Genomic DNA, 18568 nt, shown 5'->3' with positions numbered 1-18568 from the left:
AAGAGAACAAGATAAGAGAATCCAGGTATTTTCTATTAAGCCAGTTATTAGAGATTTGTAAAAACGTAAAACATGCCAATTTTATCACTATTTTAGGGGGAAAATATAGTACTTTTTTCACCAAAATGTGTTAGTTATGTTAACACATTATGGTTTATTTTTGGTATTTTAAATTTAAATGGATTAATACATATTCTTTCAACTTCTCAGGCTTTTTTTCTTTTTTTTTTTCACATCAGATGGGTTATGTGCCACCATCATAACAAGGTTTGAGGGAAGCACATCTCACACACAAGCATGAAAACCCAATCATCATGCTTATGAGCTACAAAAGGATCCCAGTTTTCATTTTGAATACAGTAAATATCAATAGCGATAACCACATAAACAAAAGCTCTTGGGGACCTCAGTCATTTTTCGGAGTATAACCGAGTCCTGAGACTGAAAAATTTGAGAATCACTTATTTTTTTGCTTTGTTTCATTTTTGAGACAGGTTTTGGTTCTATTGCTCAGGCTGGAGTGTAGTCATGCAATCTCAGCTCACTGCAACCTCTGTCTCCCAGACTCAAGCCATCCTCCCACTTCAGCCTCCTCAGTTGCTGGGACTACAGGAGTTCAGCACCACACCCAGCTAATTTTTGTATTTTTTAATAGAGACAGGATTTTGCCTTGCTGCCCAGACTGGTCTCAAACTCGAGAATCACTGATTTTAAAATAGCCATCCACGAGGCATGGTGGCTCATGCCTGTAATCCCAGCACATTCGGGAGCCAAGGTGGGCAGATCACCTGAGGTCAGGAGTTCAAGACCAGCCTGGCCAACATGGTGAAACACGATCCCTACTAAAAATACAAAAATTAGCCAGACATGGTGGCGTGTGCCTGCAGTCCCAGCTACTTGGGAGGCTGAGGCTAGAGAATTGCTTGAACCTGGGAGGTGGAGGTTGCAGTGAGCTGAGATTGCACCACTGAACTCTAGCCTGGGCGACAGAGCGAGACTCCGTCTCAAAAAAAAAAAAAAAAAGAAAGAAAGAAAGAAAGAAAGAAAACAGCCATCCATTTGTTTTAAATGATTTATCATCTCCGTGGACAAACAGCTGGAATAAGAAATCTCTCCTAACTTGTAAGTATCCTGAGGGACAAGGAAACATTACAACTCACAAACACACATGGTATTTTGGAGCTCTAGAGACAGACTCCATCAGTTCCAAAAAGGTTCCCACAGAAGCCTCCCATTAGAAAGCCTCCACCCTGTCCTCATCCCAAGCAATGGCTCAAACAATTCAGTGAAACTCAACATCTTACTCAATCAATGCCACCCTCTCTTCTCACCAGCACATTCTACCTTTGATTTCTCAAGCTGAGATTGGTCAGGAGCAGGGCCACAGGAAGGGAGGATGAAGGGGGCAGATAGGGTCAGACCTGGCATTCTAAAACACCAGCACATTCAATTTGTTGGGTATTTTGCATGAATTTCCTCTTGAGTTCACAGGCTCCTAACTCAGCAGAATTAAAATGGGATGAAGTAATTAGAGCAGCAGCCTGTGAGGATGTTTTGGGCCTGGCGTGCATAGGAATGTGGGGCAGGGGGAAAGAAAAGAGACAAGAGAGCCTTAAGGCAGAAGATGAGGAAAGAAACGCACCCCAAGGGTCAGCTCCTTGGGAAAGACTCTCCCAGCTTCCTTAGGTCACTGGTCGGCAGCCCTCCCTTCGGCTCTGCTTCCTGAGAACCTACTCCTGGTCTGGCCCTTCACAATCAGGCTCTAACCTCCCTTTCTAGTCCCGTTTTCAGGTACTTCCACCAGATGCCCATCGCCTCTACCCATGCTAAACTCACCACACTTCCCCTACACTACGGTCCTTTCTGTCTTTTTTTATTTTTTCAAGATGAGGTCTCGCTCTGTCACCAGGTTGGAGTGCAGTGGTGCGATCTCGGCTCACTGCAGCCTCTGCCTCCTGGGTTCAAGCCATTCTCCTGTCTCAGCCTCTGGAGTAGCCGGGACTACAGGCGTGTGCCACCACGTCCAGCTAATTTTGTATTTTTAGCAGAGATGAGGTTTTACCATGTTGGCCAGGCTGGTCTTGAATTCCTGACCTCAGGAATTTTACCATGTTGGCCAGGGTGGTCTCGAACTCCTGACCTTAGGCCTCCCAAAGTGCTGGGATTACAGGCGTGAGCCACCACGCTCCACCTGCTTACACACTTACCTCTCCTGTGAGATGATTGGTTCCCAGCCTCTGGATGTCACGCATGCACTGCAGTCTCCTCCCTAAGCAAATCGCCAACTCATGATAAGACTTTCCCCTTTTGGTCCCCAGACTGATTCCTAAATTAGTTTAAACCCACAAGCTTTAAGTTATAAGCAGGGTGATGCAGACTTGTGGGTGTGTCATAGTTTGAGTTTAGGTGCTAATGGTATGTTGAGAGCATGCGTGTGACTATTTCAGGGATATAATTTGAAGAGATTGGTTTGTGGATTATTTATGCCTGGGCCATTGGAAACCCTGAGTACCTGGCTAATTTTGATAAAAGCTGGTAACCATATTCAGTTACCCTATAAAAGAGCCAGAGGCTCCTCCCTGGGGCAGCCTATTCGTATTTCACCAGCTTTTCCCGCTGGGTTCCTCTGTAGAATTGCTGTCCTTCTCCAACGAGATGGGATGAACCCAGGTCTCTTGGGCCTGTAGACTCCTAGAACATCAGCCATCTCCTCTGTGATGTCAGGGGGAGCAGCCCTTGTCTAGAAAGGAGATTGCTGAATCCCGAATCTCTCTTTGTTTATCTCTCTCTCTCTCTCTCTCTCTGTCTTTCTCTCTCTGTCTCTCTCTTTGTGGCACTAAGATTTATTAGAATGTGCCTTAATACAGGCACTGGGGCTTGCCTATGGTGTTCTTGATGTATAAAGCCCAGATGTTCTGCCAATTCTTCCTGAGCAATGATACCAGGAAGTTGACAGCCAGATGGACGTTGTACACAAGCTCATCATCTGTCATCTTGACACGGCCAAGAGCCGTGCCAGACAGAGCCCCTTCTTCATCTGGAACTTGATTGTGGACTTCCCCTCATCAACTTTGACCACCATGTCTTCACTGTACGTCAGCAGGGAAGGGAACCTGCCTTCCTTATTTAGGCCCGGGCCCAGGATTTGTGGGATCTGCTTGATCAGAGACCCTGAGGCCAAAAAGGCATCATACTTGTTGAGCAGCTTCTTGTTCTTGTCGAGTTTCTTCAGCACCTCGATGTCCACGTAGGAGATACCCACAGCCTTGGCCTCAACCCAGTGCTGCTGGTCCCCCAGGACACACGTGGAGAACCTGGGGCGGCGAGTGGACTTCAGATGACAGTGCCCAAGAAGCATTCATCCTTCTGAGGGTCACAGTTCTTCAAGCTGATCTGTAGCCCCACTGTTCCCAAAAGTTTCTGGCGCTGGCACTGGTTCCTGTCCAGGACTTCCCGCACTGCCTCCTACAGGGTCTCAAGAGGCTGCTGCTCTTGGTGTCTTGAGCAGGGGTAACAAGAAAAGAGTTAATCCTGCCTCTCTTGAGGCCTGGGGCTCTCCCATTTCCTCCCTTCTGAGTCTAAGGAGGGTGGGGAGTGGCATGAGAGCCTGCATTTGTCATGTCTGGTAAATCCATGTTCCCTGTATAAGGTCCACTTTATTAGATGAGAATGGGTCAATCTTAGTCCAACTTTGGTTTTGTTTGTTGTTTTTTTTTGTTTTGTTTTGTTTTGTTTGAGACAGAGTCTCGCTCTGTTTCCCAGGCTATTGTGTAGTGGCACCATCTCGGCTCACTGCATCTTCTGCCTCCCAGGCTCAAGTAATTCTCCTGCCTTAGCCTCCCAAGTAGCTGGGACTACAGGCATGTGCCACCACGCCTGGCTAATTTTTTTGTAGTTTTAGTATAGATGGGGTTTCACCATTTCACCGTGTTGCCCACGCTGGTCTCAAACTCCTGACCTCAAGTAATCCACCTGCCTCGGCCTCCCAAAGTATTGGGATTACAGCCGTGCCCCGCCTTAATCCCACTTTTGAAATGAGGAAATGAATCTTTAACCGGTAACAACACTTAATACACACACACGCACTTTTTGTGATATGACAAAAGATTGCTTAATTTTCATTTTGGCAAGCAAGGAAATAAACAAACAAACAAACCAGTGATGACTACCGTCTACTATCAACATGTTTTGAGGAAAGAATGTACATAAGAATATAACTTCAAACTAAAGAGAAAAGATCTTATATTGAATACATTTAATTTTATTTAAAGACTCACTACATTGTCTCTTGCTTTTTCTTATTTCATCATGATAGTGAAATGGACCAGTGAATACCCTAGCATGGAGTCTGGGAAGAACATAACTAGTCCATGATCTCCTCTAAGCATGGAGTGGTATTTGTTCATTTATGTATTCGCAGGACCTAACTCAGACCTAACTCACAGCGCTCACTACATCTTTGTGGAAGAAAGTAAGGGAAGAGGGGAGAAAAGAATTCCTCATTTGAGGACCAGGATAGGAGACAGCTATTAAGCCCCATTGGACTTGGGACCCTGGAACAATTGCCTCCACCAAATTCTACTCTGTGACCTCTTTTTTGGGGGGTTGGGGATGGGAGACAGAGTTTCACTCTTGTCACCCAGGCTGGAGTACAATGGCATGATCTCGGCTCACCACAACCTCCGCCTTCCAGGTTCAGGCTATTCTCCTGCCTCAGCCTCCCGAGTAGCTGGGATTACAGGCACGCACCACCACACCTGGCTAATTTTTGTATTTTTAGTAGAAATGGGGTTTCACCATGTTGGCCAGGCTGGTCTTGAACTCCTGACCTCAGGTGATCCACCCACCTCAGCCTCCCAAAGTGCTGGGATTACAGGCGTGAGCCACCGCACCCAGGCCTGTATTGTGGTTTCTATCCCTGTCACCCCTACAAGACTGTGGTTCTTGAAGGACAGGCACCACGATTTTTTCTGTTCTCACATCTCCAGTGTATGACACCATTTGTGAATAAATGACTGGAAGGAAAAAAACCCAAGGAACCAACCAACTAATGTCTTTTTTCTCTGGGCAGTTCAGAATCAGAGGCAACTATGGATTAAGGGACTACAATTAAGTTCTGTGAAAGTTGTCAAAATTAAAATAAAGTCACTAATGTTAAGAAAACCCTGGCTGGGTACGGTGGGTCACACCTGTAATCCCAGCACTTTGAGAGGCCGAGGCGGGCGGATCACGAGGTCAGGAGATCAAGACCATCCTGGCTAACACAGTGAAACCCCATCTCTACTAAAAATACAAAAAATTAGCCAGGCATGGTGGCACACACCTGTAGTACCAGCTACTCGGGAGGCTGAGGCAGGAGAATCGCTTGAACCCAGGAGGCAGAGGTTGCAGTGAGCTGAGATTGTGCCACTGCTCTCCAGCCTGGGCAACAGAGCAAGACTCCATCTCAAAAAAAAAAAGGAAACCCTGACAAATAGAATCAGGGCAGGCCATGAAGAGAGGGTTTTCATGCCTGTATGCCTGATTTAAAAAAAAAAAAATCACAAAAGACTATAAAACCCAGGACCTTACATGAAGGCCTTCACAACATTTCATAAAAAATACTTCTGCAAGGACTTCTGCCCAGCAACTGCCTGTCCAAGCTCAGACTGGCATCACCCTTAGTATTGATCTTTAAAGCCAAGGATAATTATTTTTAAATAATTATGGAATCTTCTTAATTTTTCTTTTAAAAGCCTTTTTCAGGTTGGGCACAGTGGCTCACATCTGTAATCCCAGCACTTTGGGAGATCGAAGCGTGCAGATTGCTTGAGTTCAGAAGTTTGAAACCAGCCTGGGCAAGATGATGAAACCCCATCTCTACATAAAATATAAAAATTAGCCAGGCATGGTGGTATACGCCTATAGTCCCAGCTACTCAGGAGGCTGAGGTGGGAGGATTGCTTGAGCCTGGGAGGCAGAGGCTGCAGTGAGCCGAGATCATATCACTGCACTCCAGCCTGGGCAACAGAGCCAGACCGTGTATCAAAAAAAAAAAAAAAAAAAAAAAGGGCCGGGCACAGTGGCTCATACCTGTAATCCCAGCACTTTGGAAGGCCGAGGCAGGCGGAGGTTGGGAGTTCAAGACCAGCCTGACCAACACGGAGAAATCCCGTCTATACTAAAAATACAAAAAAGTAGCTGGCAACGTGGCACGTGCCTGTAATCCCAGCTACTCAGGAGGCTGAGGCAGGAAAATCACTTGAACACAGGAGGCAGAGGTTGCAGTGACCTGAGAGCACACCATTGCACTCCAGCCTGGGTGACAGAGTGAGACTCCATTTAAAAAAAAAAAAAAAAGAAAGAAAGACTTTGTCTTCCTTTACTCACACAGTTTACTACGGCATGCATATTCATATTTCCATTGCAATGTTCTATTCCAAAATAAAGACCTTTTCTTTTAGAGAGCCTCTCTGATCGTTATTTAGGTTGACAGTTCCTTCTCACATAGGGTATAAAAAGCGGTCTGAGACTACTCCATTCCCTGACCAAAACACCAGCGCAGATTTCATAGCCTTTAATGTCTGAGGCAGTGCCGAGGCTGGGCAAGGAAAATTCAAGTGTCCTTTCATCCACAAAGTCACTAACACAAACCCATTCACCCTCGCCTTGAAGCCACTAATGCCAAGAGCACCAACAGGAGCCTTAGTGCTCAGGAAAGAGGCAGAGGGCCTGAGTGGAGGGTGTCAGATTCAGGGTTTTGTTGAAACCGAAGTTGTAGCTGGAGAGTAGTCTGGGTGTGCTGATCCCTCCTACGCGCTCGCCAAATATAAAATGTGGGAAAACATACGATCTTGCCCATGAAACTGTCCTTGCCTATGGTCTTTTTCTGCTTGTTCCTAATTGCTATTATAATTTTAATGAGTCACCCTTCATCAATTCCACATTCCATATCTTTCAGCTATTATACTAAAAAAGTAGGGTGGGCAGGAAGTTGAGGCTGCAGTGAGCCATGATCGTGCCACTGCACTCCAGCCTGGGTGACACAGCGAGACCCTGTCTCTAAAAAGAAAAAAGGAAAAAAAAGTGGAGCAGGATGTGCTTGTTGACACATAACTTTTATGTAACTTGGGCATGCTCAGATTCGTCTGACCCGGGCTCCACCTGCCTTCTGACAGACTAGCTCTAAAGGAGTTCAGAAAATGCCACCCCAAAATATGCTGCTTTGGGCCTCAAACTGAGGACACTTGGGAAACAGCAAATGCAGGGAGAGGCTTTCTCTGAACTTCATCTGCCTAAGGACAGATTCTCCAAGAACTCCATTGTCATGAGTCTCCTCCCCAGAAATCTCATCAACCAGGGAAGATTAACCAGGAGAGGAAACTAGAGGCCCACTTCATACCCAGACCTTCTCATGATATCACCTGTTCTTCTGAGGGCCCATTCATCTTTCCCCAAAATCATTTACAGTCCCCTAAGTTGCCTATATCTCCCCTCACATCCCCCCTATGAAGAGGGCACACAGATGTCTACATCTCACTGGGTTTGGAGGTACTCACTTTTCTTTCATGCGATGCCCCTGTGCACGTAGTACATTTGTATAATTTTCCTCCTGTTAATCTGTTGTCAGTGCATTTCATAGACTCGATAGTTGAACTCAAAGGGTAGAGGGAAAGTTTTCCCTCCTTTACAGCTCATTCCAGCAATTTCTAACTGGAAAATCAGGGATACATGTGCCCATCCAACTCCAGACACACTTAGAGGATCACAGAATTTTAACCTTCTCTGGAGCCCTATAGCAACCTGGAGGTTATCATCCCCCAAGAGCAGGGAAGGAGTTGGGAAAACCAAGGGACAAAGTGCCCAGAGGTTAGGGAGGACCAAGTAGGAGAATGAAAACAAAGACACCCATACATTCAGAGGGGAAAATAGCCAAAGGGGCCGGGCGAGGTGGCTTAACACCTGTAACTCCCAGCACTTTGGGAAGCTGAGGTGGGAGGATCGCTTGAGCCCAGGAGTTAGAGACCAGGCCTGAGCAACATAGCAAGACCTCATTTCTACAAATAATAAAAAAGAGTTAGCTAAGTATGGTGACACGTGCCTGTCGTCCCAGCTACTCAGGAGGCTGAGGCACAATCACCTGAGCCAGGAGGCTGCAGTGAGTCGTGTTCACGCCACTGCATTCCAGCCTGGGTGACAAAGCGAGACTCTGTCTCCAAAAAGAAAAGAAAAGAAAATGACCAAAGGAAGCAGGAAAGAGCCAGAGAAGGAAGACGACAAGAAAAGAGGAGGGAGTGTGTAGAGGTGAATGATCACACAGGTGAAAACAGTGAAGAGGGAAAGGGGCATGAGGAAGGGGCCAATCCGATTAGAAGACACGTTAATTTCCTCAAGAGTCAGAGCAGTCTCATATCTCTTTTTCTCGAATCCCCTATTTAACCCCCGAAAAATATTCAATACATACTTCATTGATTCCAGCTTGCTTGCTTGCTTTATTTATTTATTTATTTATTTATTTTGAGATGGAGTCTCACTCTGTCACCCAGGATGGAGTGCAGTGGCTCGATCTCAGCTCACTGCAACCTCTACCTCCTGGGTTCAAGCAATTCCCCTGCCTCAGCCTCCCAGGTAGCTGGGATTACAGGTACGCACCACCACACCCAGCTAACTTTTGTATTTTTAGTAGAGACAGGGTTTCACCATGTTGGCCAGGCTGGTCTTGAACTCCTGTCCTTAGGTGATCCGCCTGCCTCAGCCTCCCTAAGTGCTAGGATTACAGGCGTGAGCCATCAGATCTGGCCTCCAGCATTATTTATGAACCATGCTTCCAACAGGAGAATCCAACTCTCTGGTCCATCAGAATCCTGTGCCTGAGATTTCTGGCATTCATGGTACCACCTAAATTCTCTTTCTATCCCAGGCTCTCAATGTTGCCTTTTAGAGGCAGGATTTCAGGTTGTATAGACCTTGAGTCAGCAAGGTCTACCCCAGGGGAAAACTGCTCCCTGTGCTAGGTCTGTACACCTAAAAGAAGGCTACAGACCTTGGTTAACCCATCAAATTGTGATTTTGCCCATATCTGCCAGCTGTTAGTAAATAAGTTCCTTTGTCTGGATGCAGAAAAGATCCAAAATATCCACGTTGAAGATGCCTGGTTTCTGGTGCACACTCTGCCTGTCTCCCCTTGCTGGGAGTAAGTCTTCACAAATAACTTTTTTTTTTTTTTTTTGAGAAAGGATCTCATTCTGTTGCCCAGGCTGGAGTGCAGTGGCACAATTATAGCTCACTGCAGCCTCCATCTCCAGGGCTCAAGCAATCCTTCCACCTCAGTTTCCCAAGAAGCTGAGACTACAGGTGCATGCCAACACGCCCGGCTAATTTTTTATTTTTAGTAGAGAGGAGGTCTATCTATATTTCTCTATGGTGTCCAGGCTGGTCTGGAACTCCTGAGCTCAAGCGATCCTCCTGCCTTGGCCTCCCAAAGTACTGGGATACAGGGCAGAGAACTTCTAATGCATTTCAGCACAGGGGCTGCTTTCCCAGGCTAGGTCGCTGAGCCAGCCTCCCTCTCTATCCTCAGCCAGCTATTGCTGGAACTGCCTGTCCGCCCTGCTCTCTGCCCTGGCTACTTCTAAGAGAGTGCTTTAAGGCTGGGTTGCTTCAAGTACTCTCTGCCCTCAATGCTAGCTTCTCAATGGCTTGGCAAAGGTGCTTCCAACTCTTTTCTTTCTCCCTAGAGCCATCTTGGTAGGAATACCAGCATCTTAATTTCCTCTTTTATAAATGCTTACCTGATTTCCCTTGAGTTTTGCAGTTAAATCTACTGGTAATTGTGAAATAGCTAATGTAAAAAAAAAAAAAAAAATCCTCAGAGCCTAGAAGCCTGGTCCTCAACTTTCAGCCCTCTTTTCTCATGACCAAAATATCCTAGAGCCTTCAAGTGTTCAGCACAGGCCCTGTTGGAACCTCTTTGAGCTCCACCATTTATCTCTAGAAAAGCACTGAATATAGCAAGAGGCTAGAGGCATGCTGACATCTGCTCGTCAGCAGAGCAGAAATGATGGCTTTAATTTCCTTTCTCAATTAATCTATTCCCAGGCTGTTCCCTCCCCACCTTCATAAGCTGGTTCTTATTTCAAAAAGTCAAAGTAATAAAGCTGCTCTCCATTACTTATCCAGTTGCTTCCTCCAGTTGCACATACCCCACATGCTCCTCCTCAACCTTTTCCCATCACCTTCTTTTTCCTCCCTGTCCCCTCTCCCTCACCCCTTCTAGAGGGAGTGCAGGGTCATTGCTCTTCCTCCAAGTCCTACACTCTTCCTACAACCTTCTGAGCTTATTCTCACTGGGTCGGTCCTCACGGTGCTGAATACATACCTCATTATATGCTTTGCATTGGTTGATTTCCTCATGCCAACATTCCAGGCATACTTCTCTCAGAGATGACCCTACGAAAAAAATCCGATGCCTCAGAGAGAGCTGAAAAATCCGAAGAGATTGAGTGCCCATTTATTCCCCTCATTCCAACAACAGGAATTAAAATCTCAGAGCTGGACTGACCCATAATGCCCAGGCACTGGCCCTAACAGTGGGTCTGGACCAGGAGCCAAGATTTTTGTGGAGACAGCCCTCTGTATGCACCTGTAGGCACCTGCATGCTGATGTTTGGACATCTTTGGGCAGTGAAATATAAGGAAACGGGCCAGGAGCGGTGGCTCACGCCTGTAATCCCAACACTTTGGGAGGCCAAGGTGGGTGGATCACTTGAAGTGAGGAGTTCGAGACAGCCTGGTCAACATGGTGAAACCGGGTCTCTACCAAAAATACAAAAAAATTAGCTGGACATGGTGGTGCACATCTGTAATCTCAGCTACACGGGACGCTGAGGCTTGAGAATTGCTTGAACTCAGAAAGCAAAGGTTGCAGTGAGCTGAGATCGTGCCACTGCACTCCAGCCTGGGTGACAGGTGAGACTCTGACTGAAAAAAAAAAAAAAAAAAAAGAAAAGAAAGAAATATAAAGAAATGCAACTGAGTGTGTAGGGTAAGGCATGGGGCTTTGGACTCAAAACTCAGATTTATGTTCTGCCCTGACATTTATTACCTACCTGACCCTGGTTAAGTTACTTCTCTACCCCTTAGTTGTAAAATAACAGTACTTCCTTGGCTGGGAGGACCAAATGAGAGCATGTATGTAAAGCATTTAATGCAGTGTCTGGTGCATGAAGAGCATTCATTAAATGTAAGAAGTTGTTATAATCATAAGCAAATAGACATCACTAAGTCAGATAAGCTGTTAAAAGTCATTGTAGGCCTTTAAATTTAAAAAAAAAATACAGCCTTGCTATTTTTTAAAAGTACTGCCTCTAGGAGTTGCTTTAATAAATTGCTAGAAAGGAGTGATTTATAAGTACCATATTGTTGGAATGCAAATAGATACTTCAAAGAGGTAAAAGTAACTTGTTTTCTTGAGTGGGATAAATATTTCCCTTGGGATCTTGTTTACAAACTCAAATATTTTGTAAGCAAATAATGCTAAGAGAAACTCTAGCTCTTACTTAGGTGAAATGCTCACAAAACTGTATTCTGAGCTTTGAGTACATGAGGTTTTTACCCTGCAGAAAAGGAGTCATTGCCCATTTGAAATACCCTGATTTCAAAAGCATGAGGAAGAACTGTCAATCTTGAGGTGTTTCATTGTATACATGTTTATTCTAACGCCGCGCAATATTGGGTAATGGCCAACCTTCCGCACAAACAATTTTCAAGTATTCATGTGTAGACTAAGGGCAGCTATCTAACCGACCTTGTATATGATTCTTTTTGTTCTGTCTGCTTTTATCTTTACTGTTTCCCAACACACAATTCACATCCACACTCAGACACACATATTAACACACATTTACTCACAGGTATGCATAAACTAACACGCTAACACACACATTCTCTTTTTTGTTCTCTTCTACACACACATACACACACACACCCACTTTGCGCGGAGCAAGCAGAGCCCAGAACTGTGTCGTCTGGTGGCTACGGAAAGATCCCATGACCCCTCTGAAAAGCATCTCTTTGTTCCCTTTCTCCCCTCACTGTAATGTTTCCTTTTCCTGAATATCACGCAGCAAGGGGCGGGGAGGGAAGGAAGGGAGAAAGGAAGGAAAGGAAACCGTGGTCTCCCCCCAGCCCAGCAGTGCAGGCTGTGAGAAGCAGAAGGCTCCTGCTCCTGGGTGCTGGCATCTCTCCTGCCGTTTTTTTCTGAAACTTTGGGGTGTTTTTCTCTCCGCAGCACCCACGCTCCCCTCCCTTTCTGCCAAAGCTCCTTGTTGTGACAGAGCGAGCGGCTGGTGGGTGGGGGGAGGGGAATCAGCTAGGTGGCCTCCGGGCTGAGTTACAGCTCCCCCTCCAGGAGCAGGGAGGGCGGAGATGAGACCACAGACAAATCCTAGAAGCCCCCCTGGTGCTGACCCCTCTACATACCCAGAGCGTCTGTGCACCTCCCAACACCCACCCATACACACACACACACACACACACACACACACACACACACACCCCCCAGACGAGCGTGGCAGGCACAGCCACATTGTCAGTAACACTCAGGCAGGAAACCCCATGTCACATTGGCATGGGTCTGCCCAGAAGCAATCCATGCCCCACACCCCCTCCTTTGATCTCTCACCCCTGTGCTGGGCCAGAGAATGTTGCTGGGCGCTGGGCCTTGGGGGGATGGACTCGGATACCACCGGCACTTCAAGCACAGGGACCACCAGCGGCAGCACCAGCGACTGCCCAACCCCCTCCTCCCAGGGCTCCAGCAGCACACCCTGAAAAACACAGACACAGTCCTGGTTGGGGGGCGGGGCAGAGCAAGTGTGGAGTACATCTTATGGGCTGTGGCCTTGCTCCCATCGGGTTCAGCTGATGGCCAGCAGTCCCTGGGCTCTTCTGAGAGAGAGACATCACCACAAGAGGGAAGGAGAAAGGATTCAGCGACCTCTCAGAGCTCTCTCAAAACTCCAGGAGAACCAGCCAGTGAGAGCCAAGTGACAGGCCTGAATACCGGAGGACCCGGCGTTGCCAAGCTAGATCCTGGGTCAGGAAAGTCAAAGGACATTCCCTACTGTGTGGGGATAAAACATGAGACTCTGTGGGCTCAGCTGCAAGTACCCAAAGATGGGCCGTATCATTCTCCTTGCTGGCCACTGGAGGGCCAATACCCTGCCCTCCTCCCTCCCCAAGACCTTGTCTTTATCGGGCTGCTTCTCTGGCCCCTGTGCTTTAGGCACATTATTTTATTTTAATTTACATAACTCCACAGGGTGTTACTGTAGAAAAAATTAAAAAAAAAACAAACTTGTGGTTCAGAGATTTTACATGATTTGATCAAGATTACAGCCAAGCGCGCGGTGGCGTGTGCCTGGAGTCCCAGCTACTTGGGAGACTGAGGCAGGAGGATCACTTGAGCCCAGGTCAGGAGTTGGAGTCCAGTCTTCAGCCTGGGTAATATAGCGAGACCTCATCTCTCTCTGAGAGAGAGAGAGAGACGGAGAGAGAGAGAGACCTAGAGAGACAGAGAGAATACACAACTAGCAAGTGAGGGAGCCAGGGTTCGCCCCCATGCCTGGGTAACTCGTAACCTTGGCCCTTCCCACTGCTTCTCAGGAGCACGCCACTGGAACCTTCCCAGCTTCCTGTGAGTGAGCTGGAGAGGGAGTCTGGTGTTGAAGAGAGTGTTGGGGGAGGTAGAAGAGGCATCTGCCTACTGACTTTCTTCCAAGGGAACAAAAGAAGCGCAGCCTGGGAACCCTCTGCGCCGTCTTCCAAGCCTTGGGAGGCAGTGCCCAGTGGCTCGGGTGATTCCTCTAGAGCCATTTCTCCTTCAGCACCCCACACTTTCTTGGCCAGTGTGCTACATGGCTGCAAAAAGCCCAGCCCTGGACAGGCAAATAATGTGTTGATTCAGAAACAGTTTTTAAATTAATAAGCACATGGTGATTCAGGCTGTTTGTTCAGGGCAATGTGCTGCCTAAATTGGAATGCACCAAACTCCGTTCTCCCACTTTCCCCCACCTCCTCCCCTTCTCCAGGTCCTGGCTGTTCCCCATGTCATTCTGGTTGTCAGAATTCCGGTTCCTCCATACCTTCAGGCGAGGCAACTATTAGTCTGCAAAGCCCAACTTGCCAACTGAGCAGCTTCCCTGGGCTCTGAGGTCTCTCCTGGGTGTGTGTGTGCGTGTGTGTGTGTGTAAGGTACTTTTTCTTCTTAAATTGAAAAGTGATTAATCCATCGGTTCTCCTCTCTTCTGGAACGTGTCCTACTACTCAGTTTCATATCTGCTGTCAGGAGGTCGGCATGAGCAGCTCCTCCTTGAGGCAAGAACTACAGGTTGGACTGTCTTGAGGATGATCAAACTAGAAATTCTTCTTCCCAGAGGGGCTGCCATCAGAAGTTTATCTCATCTTATCTCCCTTCAAATAGAGTTGCTCTTCTCTTCAGCCCAGACAAACATAATACATTCAAATATTCATTTGACAATTATTTATTGAGTCTTTATGAGCCAGAAATGGTTCCAGGTGTAGGCATATGGTGGTAACGAGACAGAGAGGCACCCTACTCTCATGGGGCTTGCATTCTAGTATGTGGGGGTGGGGAGAGGCAGATAAGAAATGAGGAAACCAATAATTAATGCCAAGATATATATCAAATAAGAGATGATAGAGCAGGGATCAGATCAGCAAGCTATAGCCATTGGCCGAATCTGCCTACCACCTGTTTTGTAAACAAAATTTATAAAGTAAATAAAGAGGCTGGCACAGTGGTTCATTCCTGTAATCACAGCATTTTGGGAGGATTACGTGAGGCCAGGAGTTTGAGACCATCCTGGGTAACATAGCGAGATCCCCTATTCCTGCAAAATAAATATTTTTTAAAACACCCAGGCAAACCTGGTGGGCGCACAGCTGTGGTCCTAGCTACTTGGGAGGCTGAGGCCAGAGGATCATGAAGTTACATGAACTGTGATCGCACCACTGCACTCCAGCCTGGGCAGAAGAGTAAGACCCTGTCTCTAAAACCGAAAGAGAGAGAGAAATAGAGATAGAAAAAAAAGGAAGGAAGGAAGGAATGAAGGAAGAAAGGAAGGGGAAGGAAGGTTGGATGCTCAGCAGGGGCCTACTTTATTTTCTCTTTTTATTTATTTTTTAATTAATTTTTGAATAGATAATATATTTAATGAATCTACATTTTTAAAAAATAGAAAAAGATATGCAGATAAGTTTCTTTTCCTGCCCTGTTTCCTAGCTATCCACTTTCCTTCCCCATAAGCAACAAAATGTTAATTTCTTGTGCATCCTTGCAGAGAAATGTATTCATACAAAAGCAAGTACATGTGTACAGTCTATGTTTTTGCCCCCAAGGAAGCTATTTTAAATTGGGAGATCGGGAAAGATTTGTGATTTAGGATAAAATTTGAATAAGAAGTTGCCAGCCAGGCAAAGATCTCAGAGCAGCAGCTTCCAGGCTGTGGGAACAACTAGCGCAAAGGCCCTAAACTAGACCTGCCATGGCAGGCCCTGAGATGAGAAAGGAGGCTCATATGTTTGGGACACACTGGGCCAGAGGGCAGTGATTTGACATAAATTGGAAGAAATTGGAAAGCAGGAAGATTCTGCTCTTAAAGGTTCTACAGGCCAGGCAGTGGCTCACGCTTGTAATCCTACTATTTTGGGAGGCTGATGCAGGCGGATCACGAGATCAGGAGTTTGAGACCAGCCTGGCCAACATGGTGAAACCCTGTCTCTACTAAAAATACAAAAGTTAGCCAGGCGTGGTGGTGCATGCCTATAATCCCAGCTACCCAGGAGGCTGAGGCATGAGAATCGCTTGAACCCAGGAGGCGGAGGTTGCAGTGAGCTGAGACGGCGCTTGCACTCCAGCCTGGGAGACAGAGCAAGACTCCATCTTAAATAAATAAATAAGGCTCAGCCAGGCATGGTGGCTCACTCCTGTAATCCCAGCACTTTGGGAGGCTAAGGCGGGTGGATCACCTGAGGTCAGGAGTTCAAGACCAGCCTGGCTAACACGTTGAAACCCCATCTCTACTAAAAATACAAAAATAGGCCGGGTGTGGTGGCACGCACCTGTAATCCCAGCTACTTCGGAGGTTGAGGCAGAAGAATTGCTGGAACCTGGGAGGTGGAGGCTGCAGTGAGCTGAGACTATGCCACTGCGCTCCAGGAGACAGAGTGAGACGCTGTCTCAAAAAAAAAGAAAAGAAAAGAAAAGAAAAGAAAAAGAGATAAATAAAGAGAACAGCAATTAGCACAGTAACCACTCAACAACTTTCTCCCCCTCCTCCTCATTACTTGGTTTACAAAACACTTTCTCATCAATTATTTCATTTGATATTTGCAATAACCCTGTGATTGTGTATGGCAGGTGTTACTGTTTCCATTTCACAGGTAAAAACAATGAGGCTCAAGATGATTAAATACATTGTCCAAGTCACAGAGCAGAAACAAACCCAGGTGTTCTGACTCCACATAGCACAAGCTTCTCTCATTGTGGGGAGAGCAGAGGGCAATGTAAGCAGGAAGAATAACAGGAATGAGAGAAAGAAGCAGGGAGTGTTGGTAAACCCAATTGCATGTCATTTGCACCAAGCATGCTCTCTCAAGAGGAGCCTGTACCCTCTGCCTTCTAGGTAGTCTCCATATTCCCAGATCACAAGTTCTAGCTCAGGAAAAGGAGCAACTTACTGGTGGACAGCCTCAACAGAGCAGGAAAATTGTGAAGAGAAATTCACCACCTCTACAATCTCATTAACACTGCAGACCTACACACACATGCACCAGACCTGCAGGTTGTCAGCGGTTAGTTACTAAGCCCGAGGCCTGAAATAAATTAGGCTGCATCTCAGAAAAAACAAGGTTATGTTACTCATATTAAATATTCGTGTGGATTAAAATGCCATCTACCATTTTGTGGGTCACCTTTCTTTTCTCAGAGCCCTGCTGAGTGGCTGGAAGGGTTATCTTCCACACGCGCTACTCAGACTCTGTCCTGTCACTTCCCAAAGGGGACTGGCTGAATTGAGCCACCTACCCCTTGTCTATCAGAGCCAGGCTATGAGGCCCTGGGGTAGGGGCTTCAGTGTCTGCCTTTGGAATAAAGCTGCCTTCTGGGGTTGCCCCTGGCAACCAAACTGCTTGAATGTCTGTGTCTCTTAGAGGAGACTTGGGAGCTGGGGAGGAGGAGGAATCGGTCCCTGAACCACAGGATGCAGGGAGCATGTCAGGCATTGTCCTCCTTTCCACCTTTCAGCCCCTAGACCCCACCTCCTGATGAGAACAAGTGTTGTCCCCTCACCTGGCTTCTGCAGTTCAGCACAATTACCCTGAGATTCTCCCTGAGGACAGAGAGGTTGGGGAGAACCTGCCTGCTTAAGCTACTGCAAAGATCCAGGTACCCAACACATCCTTGACCAGTTCCTGGCATACCATATGCCTTCAAATGCCTAACACCATTTTGTCCTTTAAGCTTCAACATCCCCTTCTCCAGGAAGCCTACCCTGACTTGCCTTTTGTGCCCCAGGCAGAGATAGTGTCCCTGCCTGTGAAACCCTGAGTATCACTCTATCATAATACACATCACTCCATTGTAGATGTATCTGTTTTTATTAGCTCCTCTAGGTTAAGGAGTGTGTATTATTCTAGCCCAGGACCTGGCACATAGGCACAAAATAAATGCTTATTGAATGGGTAAGTGACTGAGTGAGAACACAGGACTGTGACAGGAGAGCATTTCCCAAACCAGCAGTCCTGTAGTCCATTGTAGATTAGTGGGAATGTTGCAAAAAATAAAAAGGAGTTCTTTGCTTAGATAATGTTGGGAAAGAAACTGCCTCCCTTCCTGAGGCAGGAAGGAGCTCTTCAAGCACTGGCCAGAGGAAGCAGAATGTGCAGAGCACAGAGGGGCCTGAAATGATTCAGCTCCATCCACAGTATAGAGTGTGCAGGGGGAACAAGGAACCAAGACAGTCCTGAAAGCTGAATTAATACATTTGGGACAGGAGAGTGGCAAGCTCCAAGCCTCATGTTAGGAAGACAGATCTGGCCAGGTGTGTAGGGTGGACTGGAGGGAAAAACCAGCTGGCAGGGACACTTGTCAGGAAACTGTTGTGACAGTGCAGACTTGACCTGTAAAGGGTCTAGACAAGAGCAGTGACAGAGGGAAATGAAAGCAAGAAATAAACCACCCAACTCTATTGGATGGCTTCATCAGCCCCGGGACAGCAGCTGCTGCCTGACCCTGGTTAATTACCAGCCTGTGGTTGCCATCTGAGCTGACTGGCCACCAAACACTTGGTGCTCTGCAGAAATCCTAGCTGCCATTACCCCTGGTGCTGAGTGGTGGGGGGTGGAGGGTAAGTCTAGGAGAGCATTTCCCAAACCAGCAGTCCTATAGTCCATTGTAGATTAGTAGGCATGTTGCAAAAAATAAAAACGAGTTCTCTGCTTAGATCATGTTGGGAAAGAAACTCCAGAGTCAACAAAGGGAGTAAGTTTCTCTACTGGAACATGTCAA

At 46.8% G+C, this 18568-nt stretch overlaps 1 non-coding gene and 1 pseudogene across 1 annotated transcript; both read right to left on the bottom strand.

The window, feature by feature from the left end:
- Positions 1 to 233: 233 nt before the first annotated feature.
- LOC116472101 (small nucleolar RNA U13) lies at positions 234 to 337 on the bottom strand. The gene has a single exon (XR_004249006.1). It is a non-coding gene; the product is annotated as a small nucleolar RNA U13 (small nucleolar RNA).
- Positions 338 to 2858: 2521 nt separating this feature from the next.
- Positions 2859 to 13096, bottom strand: LOC116470624 (large ribosomal subunit protein uL1-like; annotated as a pseudogene).
- Positions 13097 to 18568: the final 5472 nt, after the last annotated feature.

This window comes from Hylobates moloch, unplaced genomic scaffold, assembly GCF_009828535.3.
Source record: "Hylobates moloch isolate HMO894 unplaced genomic scaffold, HMol_V3 SCAFFOLD_6, whole genome shotgun sequence".
Taxonomy (NCBI): domain Eukaryota; kingdom Metazoa; phylum Chordata; class Mammalia; order Primates; family Hylobatidae; genus Hylobates; species Hylobates moloch.
Note: the sequence above shows the minus strand (reverse complement) of the source record. Positions and strands in the feature narration are given on the sequence as shown.